Genomic DNA, 8,510 nt, shown 5'->3' with positions numbered 1-8,510 from the left:
TTCCCGTCCACCTTTCTAGCCCCAGGTTAGGCAGAGCCTAGAGACTATGTGGCCTCTCCACAGATATATGTGGGGTCTCTAATGGAAGCAAGATCACCAAGTGACAATTCACCTACTTGCACTCTTTTTAACCCCTAAAATGATCATGAGATACAGTCTTCTGCGGGAGAGGAAGTTAAGGTAGAGTCTTATCACATAACCCTGGCTATCCTGGAACTCACAGTGTAGAGCAGGCTGGCCTAGAATTCTCAGAGATCCACCACCAACAGGACAGGGCGGCTCAGACCTGTAATCCCAGCAGCAGTCTGGATGCTTAATGAAGCAAGACTGTCACAAGCTCAAGGCCAATCAGGGCTATGAGTAAAACCCTGTCCCAAGCATCTGTTCCCCTCCCTTCCCTCAAAGTACAAAAGCTAGGACTGGTGGTGCAGGCTTAGGTGCAGCTTAGCACTCTAAGGCTAAAACAGGAGGATCATGCTCTGCAGGCAGTGTGGCCCGCACGGTGAGTTCTACCTGCTCTTCATATATATATCTCAAATATCACCCCCATGCCCCTGCCTAGGAAGTCTGAAACTCTGGGAGTAAAATAAAATGAATTCTTTCCTTTTAAATTTTTGTCTTTTTTGAAACAGACTCACCATGTAATGTAAATGGTCAGGCGTTCCAGACCCTTCTACACAGACTCAAGAGTTCTGGAATTACAGGGTTACCACCACGGTAGAAGAAGTACTTTTTTTTTTTTTTTTGCTTCTGGATGTCAAACCCAGAGCTCCATGCTGGCTCTATCACTGACCCTAAGCCATCTGTTTTCATGGAAAGTTCCAGGTCATTCTGATGCAGGCTGAGCTTGGGAACTGCCGCTGCGTGTATGCTGAGCCTACCTGCTCTGGGGTATGTCAAGTTCTGGAAAATAGTCACTCCTGGAGCCTAACAGGTTAAGAAGGCTCTAGACCAGATGCAACCAATGCTCTCAGGGTTTCTGCCTCACAGCCAGCCAGCATTTTTGTGCCCCTCAGCCACTGTAGTTCTACACAAAACCATGTGGTGGCGCCAGTACCCCAGGGCTTGCTTCAGTTGGAGATCCTGAACTGGAGACCCTGGAAGAACCCCTTGAGCTTTAAGGCTCCGTGACAATGGGAAGGTCCTTTGCCAGGGAGAAAAGCTGATACCAGAAAAGTGTACCAGCCAGAAGCTGATACACTCCAATTGGAAGTGGGTAACTCTGGAGCAGCAGGGAGCTATGCTAGAGGGTAACCTCCTTGGTCACAGAAGAGGTAGGAGTGCCAGACCTCTGAGACTTGAAAGTAAAAGCTCAGATGGGTAACTCTTGCCACATGCCACTTTAACCTTCTGCCTATCCTGTTCAACCTGTCTATTCTGGTTCCAAGTCCTGCTTCCCTGCCAAGGGTAGGGGTAGCCTGGGGGTAGCTCAAAGAGCTCAAAGCTGGAAGTTCTCACAGCCTACCAACCTGGTAGGCTGGAAATGGGGACTCAAAGCAGGAAGGATTCTTGGATGGAGCTCTTACCAGCTGTCAGCTTCCCGTCTCTTGGGTTGGAGGCTCTATGGGCCCCTGTCCTGCTCTGTGGTCACGGAAGCCCACGATGCTGGCCAGAGGATGAGCCTTCACCTTGTTCTGGGTGCAGCTCAACAGACCAGGAGACCAGCTTGGACACCATCCTCACCTCTGCCTCCAAGCCTGGTTCCAAGAACACCCAGGGAAAAGCAGAGACTTGTCCACTTTAGTCTCCCCTGTCCTTCATCTGTCCTATTTTAGGGAAGACTGAGACCTCAGATCCCAACTGGAGACACTCTTGCCCAGTCTGTTTAAACTTAGCATACTCTGGCTTCTGATCCAGAAATTAGCCCACACCCCTCCTGCCTCCTGGGTACCCACCCAACACCCACATGCTCCAAAGGACCACCCTCTGCCTCTTGAGTATGCCTTCTCTTTGAGGACCCCAGATGTGGTGCTGTCCTCTGAGGTTCTGCCTCTGCTCTTAGGAGGCTGGGGCTGAGCCAGCTGTTTTCCCTAAGCGGCCAGCTGTTTTGCCCATCGGAAAGTAGCCCTGGATCCTCTGCTAAAGTCGTTTCTAGGTTGCAGCGTGGCAGCCCTACTGGGCCAGGGCCTGGGAGTGGTTAACTCCTCTGGTCCAGGCAGCAGCTTCTGCATCCCAGCTTTCTGCATTCCCCAGGCTCTGGAGGGACTTCTAGAGACCTCCAAGAAGGCTACATATGGCTATCCTCAACCCCCTCAACAATTGCCACCCCATGCCCCACAGAGCCTTGACCCCAGGTGGATCTAAGTGAGGTCCAAAGGGATAAATGTTACCAACCAACCCCTGTTGGAAATGATAATACCAATGATGGCTGTCCTCAGCTGTTAGCCTTAAAGCCACCAGGAGTTTAACTAGATGCCTCAGGGACTCATTTGACAACTTTGTTTTGATAACTCTGTGGAATGGCAAGTATTATTTACTGACTAGAAAGGCAGGAGACCTGAAATGTGAATCGTCTCAGTTACCAAGAGTTAGTTAGATGCTGCTTAGCCCTGGTGGCTCTGGAACAGCCTCTGCCCTGCCATTCAGGTTTTCCTGAGCCCTCTTTCTGAGGTCTGGTGGCTCTGGAACAGCCTCTGCACTGCCATTCAGGTTTTCCTGAGCCCTCTTTCTGAGGTCTGGGCTCAGGAGCCTCATTTGTGAAATGGAGAAACTGACAGACAGAGTTAACACCGCTAGTCCCGGATGGAGAGTTGGGCCAAGACACCTTCCAAGTTTTTATTAGTGATCACTCCTCCTGGTGGCTGCGGTTGGCCTGGGCAAAGATCCCAGATTCACTGCCTCCTGGCTGCCAGCGTTGGGGTTAGTGACTATCTCCCAGCCTCTCTGTCTCCACAGCTGGAAAACGGAGACAAGAATAACTGCCCTTGGTTTTGATGATGCAGGTATGATGTTCTGCCCACAACCCAACTAAGGATTGGTGTGAAATGTCCTATCTTGCCAGTATGACTATTGACCACAATCAGTAAGGGACAGAGAAAGCCACTGTGGGCGTTCCAGGCTCAAAGTGGATCTGGTTAGGTAGGAGAGCTACTGGCTCAGGAGTCCCTAGGCAGAGAAATCAGGCTGGGTAGGGGAGTTCAGCCTGTCTCTGGATTTCCCCAAGGCCTCCTGTTTTAACCCTGCATCCCTGTGCTTCTTCTCCAGAGACTGGAACCTGGTCTGGGGAAGGAGCCAAGGAATAGGGACAATCCCAAGATTAACATGGCTCAGAAGGTGACTTGGCTGAGGCTGGGTGAGATCTCAGGGTCTGGGAACGACCTCTCAGGATGCAGTGACCCGTGTTCTACCCTTTTGTCCCATCCTCCCTGCCCACCATGGGTCAGGTCCCTGGTCCCAGCCTAGACATCTGGAACTGGGGCAGACAAAGGGCTGCGGGAAGGGACAATAACCTTCTGTCCATTTTCAGAGGCTGGGCCAGGCCTGGCCAGGGCTGGGGGCCGGAGCCCCGGCGAGGCGGTGCCAGGCCCCCCACGGGCAGCGGACAATGTTGGCAGTGATGGAGAGGAGGCATTTCAAAGCGTTTTGTTCCTCCTGACCCCCTCCCTTCCACGCATCTCGCCCCAGCTCGGGGTGAGGCCCCAGCCCCACCCCCAGCCACCCAGGCCTGCTCTGGGCTGCTTGGGGACTGGCCACATTCTTGACCTCAGGGGAAAAGTTTAGACTCTTTGCGCCCTGGGCGACAATAACAGTGTCACAGACCTGATTTAGGAGCAGCACTTACCATCACAAAGCCACAGACAAAGGGCCGAGGCTGAGAGCGCAAGCTGGCCTCAGACCCTACTCCTCTGCCAGGCCCTGTGCACTTCTCTTCCAGGTTCTGCCCAGTCCACTCAGTGCCAGGCCTGGCACACCTGGGAGGACCTGAGGCGAAGGGAGGGAAGAGACGCACTACAACTAGGAATGGAGGAGTTTTGAGAGTCATTTCTCACTCTCCCGTGAAACTGTTAAGTGACCCTGGATAGGTCCTTCCCCACCCCCGGCCTCAGTTTCCCTATCTGTAATAGAGATGCTATATAAAGTACAACCCTGAGAGCAGGCAGCTCTGTCCTTGTGGCAGGGGGTTTTCAATAACGACGATGGCCAAGTTGGGGATGTACACCTGGAGGAGGCCCCTTCACTGAAGAATCTCCTGAGCTTCAGCTGCTCCAGATCAGCCTGGACAACACAGCAAGATCCAGTCTACAGAGGTGTGGCAGAGAGACTGAGTGGTCCTGCTGCACTCTGGTGCCACCCAGGAGTTGGCTTACTCAGCCCTTACTGGATCTCACCTGCTTTGATCATGGAACCCCCTATCAGCCTTACAAAACAGGCGCATCATTCATTCTGCTTTAAAGTTGATAAACTGAGGCCTAGAGAAGTGGAGTGGCTTACCCAGGCAGGGCCAGGCTGCTTGGCTCCTGACCGCCCCTGTGAGAAGGAGTGAGGAGGCAGCTGGCCCAAGCTGAGCTGGCTGGGGTGGAAGGGCCTCCCCTCCCAACAGAAGGCCATGAATAAATAAATATTTGATTATCCCCAGGGGGAATCCCATCCCCAGAGCAGGTGCCTTTAAAAATCTGGATTGATTCTTCTCTATGAGCAAGGTTGGCCTCGGTGGACACCCAGATGTAGGGGACCAGACACAATGACAGCCCCCCCCCTTCCCCAGGAATCAAAGGCAAGACAGAAGGTCATTTAAAGGTTTGTGAGTTAGGTTGTAGGTCTGTGCAGTACCCATTTAGAGAGCTTCAATGAAGGCTGGAGAACAGTGCCTGAAGCAGTAGAGGGAGTCCTCCTGGCCAGGACCAGTGGCTAGCTCATCTCACCTCACAGAGGGCACCACCTCCTGTGACATGCCGTTAGCTTTCCTTTCCATGAAGCAGTTGGGTTTTTAATACAACCTGAGGGGTTATCTGTCTGTTCTCTAGGATCTGTTACAGAAGACCAACTATGACTTCAGGGGGTGAGTTGGGAGACTGTAGTGATCCCAGTACCAGCAGGGGTTGTCTGGAGCTCTGACATAAAGAGGAGAGGCCCAGAGTGCTGTCCCGGGTCCCTTACCTGACTGTGACATCCAAAGGATGCAAGCTACATAGGTGTTCAGGGAAAGAGCAGCGGCCAAGCAATAGCAGCACAGCCATCTCAGGGCTGAACTCCAGGGCCCCACAGACTGCCATTCACTTGGGCTGAGCACAAATCATTCATTCATTCATTCATTCATTCACTCACTCAGTCAGGCAGTCTCATGTAGCCAGTTTAGCATTAAGCCAGTTTAGCATTAGCCAAGGCTGGCTTTCAACTCTTGATCCTCCTCTTCCTGTCTGGGATAGGGGCCACCTTATCTCAACTACTTTTAGAAGGTTAAATGTAATTCTGTTAGGCTAGTCAAATAAAATAGAGGGCTGGGTGTGGCAGAGTGTTTCATTAATTCTAACAGAAGGCAGAGGTAGGTGGATTTCTGCAAGTTCCAGGCCAGCTTGGACTACATAGCAAACTCTAGACAAGCCAAGGTCACATCATGAGATCTTGCCTCATAAAGTGGCTTTGGGACGTTTGATGGCTTGTAACTGAGACTGAGTTTGAGACTAGCTAGTCTAGGCAACATGATTATCTCTGTCTCAAAAAAAAAAAAGAAAAAAGAAAAAAAAAAGGCTTTGAATCTTGGAATCTGGGATCCAAGATCCCAGCCTCCATCAATCCCCCGCCCTACGCCCTCAATTCTTTCTCAGAATAGTTTCTCAATACCTGCAACTACTCTCCTGTCCTTTCAATGTCTCTCCCTAAACCACCAGTGACACACATCAGTCACAGGCAGTGAGTGAGGCCATCCAAACAGAAACTGCCACAAACTGTGGAGACAGTTCCTGGAGCCCAAGAAGCCTTCCCTCCCCTGCCTGGCTTCAAAATACAGGAGCACTCACCCACTCATCGGCAAGCATCTTAGGGTCCCTCATAGCCCAGAGGTGGATGGCACCGCTGGGGGCTTAGGAACAAGATGACTGCCTGCCTGTGCAGTTCTTATTTGGAGGGTTGGCCAGACAGCCCAGCCCAGGTCCAGACTTTCCTGGCATCTCTAGGCAGGAAGGGCACTGCCTGGGGGTTGGGAAGAGCGAGGAAAGACATCATGAACAAGGAAAGACTTCTTAAGCAAAGGTGTCTCCCAGAGGGCTCAACCCAACCCTCCGTTCACCGTCCTCTGCACATTGTGGGAGGAGGGTCCAAAAAGCTAGGGGTCCAGAAGAGCCAGCAGAGGCTAACTGAGATGCTGATCTGATCTAGGCCCCTGCCCCACCCCACCCCACCCCAAGGCCAGGGAGGCCCACATAGAGGTGTTTGCTTTTCCTGCCTCCACACTGGTTCCATTCAGAGTGGCCCATCCCACCCCAGGCCAGCAGCCAAGGACCAGTGCACCAGGGGGCGAGATCACGGCCCAGCCTCCCTCCATCCTTGCGTGAACATGAACATGCCATAGCAGCCACACGGGCCTCCCAGTTTCATGGGGCACTGGAAAGAAGAGAGGGAAATAAAACAGGGCAGGTAGGGGAGGGTCAAAGAACATATGGAGGAGTCTGAAAAAGATGAGGACACGCATGGTGGGAAAAAGAGCCTCCCAGGAGGTCCTGGCCAACAGAGCCAGGGTCAGGAGCCACTGTGCAGGGAGGACTACTCCAGATCCTCACCGCCTTGTTTTGTGCCGAGACTCTGATGCTGGGATGCCCACTTGGAAATGAGCATCCTCACCCCTGGACCAGGGCTCCAGGATGAGGCTGAGACCTGGTCTGGGGCCAGGAGAAAGGGTGAAAAGTTTCCCCACGTCAGAAGGCCATGGGGGTGGAACCTCGGGGTCCTGCTCTTTGCTCTGTCTGACTGTCACATGGGTACATGAAGGGGGTAGAAAGGTCAGATGTGCCCTTTCAGGCCCGTGAGAAAAACTCTGCCCATTTCCCTAATCCATATTTATTGGTGTGAGACACTGGGGTGGGAGAAAGTCCCTGCCCCCATCCACTGCCCCAGCCAGGCCAGGTTAGCACTAAGAACAGGCTCCATGTCACCCACCCAAATCCTACTCTTTGTCTCTAGATTGGCTCCAGAGTGCCCCCCCTCCAATTCCCCATAGGAGTTGCCAAGCAACCATAAAGGGTAGCTGAGATATTTTCTTTATTACAAGCAAAGGGAAGACAGAATTGTGGTCCCAGAGGGGGGCCTTGGGGTGCTGAGGGAAGAGCACCCTGTGCTCTGAAGGGGTCCACCGTCCCCATGCACACTGAGCACCAGCAGCACAGGCACAGGACCCCAGAGTCCATCTGAAGCAAGAAGACAGAAAGAACAGAGGGGTGGGAGGTGGAAGCGGCTGGCAGACACCATTCCAGACTGAACAGTGCTACGAGTCAAGGCAGGCACCTCCAAGAGACCCAGGTCTTCCTGTTACCGCCATCTGTGCTATCTGCATTAAGTCATTTTCTTTCTTTGGTCCTGTGTTTTCTCCTTGGTAAAATGGGAGTATATTACCTCATTTAACCCTCATAAAAATTTGCTGGAAGGTCATTTTCCCCCCCCTGCCATTTACTGGTTAGAGAACAGAGGCTCAAAGATGTGACACCAAGCACCTAGCTGATAAGGCCAGGGCGCTTTCCTCAGCCCCAGCTAGTTTTAAATAACAGCTTTACTGAGTTGCACATTATACAATTTTCTTGTCCAAAGTGCTTTCAACATTTGTATCTAACTTATTCTTTTTTTTTTTCAGTTTGGTGGTGTTTTTGTTTTTGTTTTGAGACAGGGTTTCTCAGTTTAGTCCTGGCTATGCTGGAATTAACTCACTCTGTAGACCAGGCAGCCTTGAACTCAGAGATCTGACTGCCTCTGCCTTCTGGCACTGGGAATGAAGATGTGTGCCTTCACTGCCTGGCTTATTTTATTCTTATATCATTCTAAAGTATTCCCTCCTCTCACCCTCACCCTATCCTCAAGATGAGCATATAACACAGTCGTAGAATCAGCATTCTACCTCTGTGAACCTACTGTAAGCCCTATTCTGTCTGTCTGTCTGTCTGTCTGTCTGTCTGCCTCTCTCTCTCTCTCTCTCTCTCTCTCTCTCTCACACACACACCACACTCACACACATACACACACACAACACTCACACACACACCACACCCTTACACTCACACACTTACACACACACCCTCACACTCACACACACCCCCTCACACTCACACCACACTCACACACACATACCCTCACACTCACACACACATACCATACTCACACACCCCACACACACTCACACTGACACACCACACTCACACACCCACACACCCTCACTCACCCCACACTCACACACACACACCCTCACACACCACACTCACACACACATACCACACTCACACACCCACCACCACACTCACACACCTTCACACTACAGAGGGAGTTCTAGGACAGCCAGAGCTACACAGAACTGCCACCAAGGGGGAAGG

This window comes from Mus caroli, chromosome 2 (genome assembly GCF_900094665.2).
Source record: "Mus caroli chromosome 2, CAROLI_EIJ_v1.1, whole genome shotgun sequence".
Classification (NCBI taxonomy): Eukaryota; Metazoa; Chordata; class Mammalia; order Rodentia; family Muridae; genus Mus; species Mus caroli.
This window is presented reverse-complemented; position numbering follows the sequence as displayed.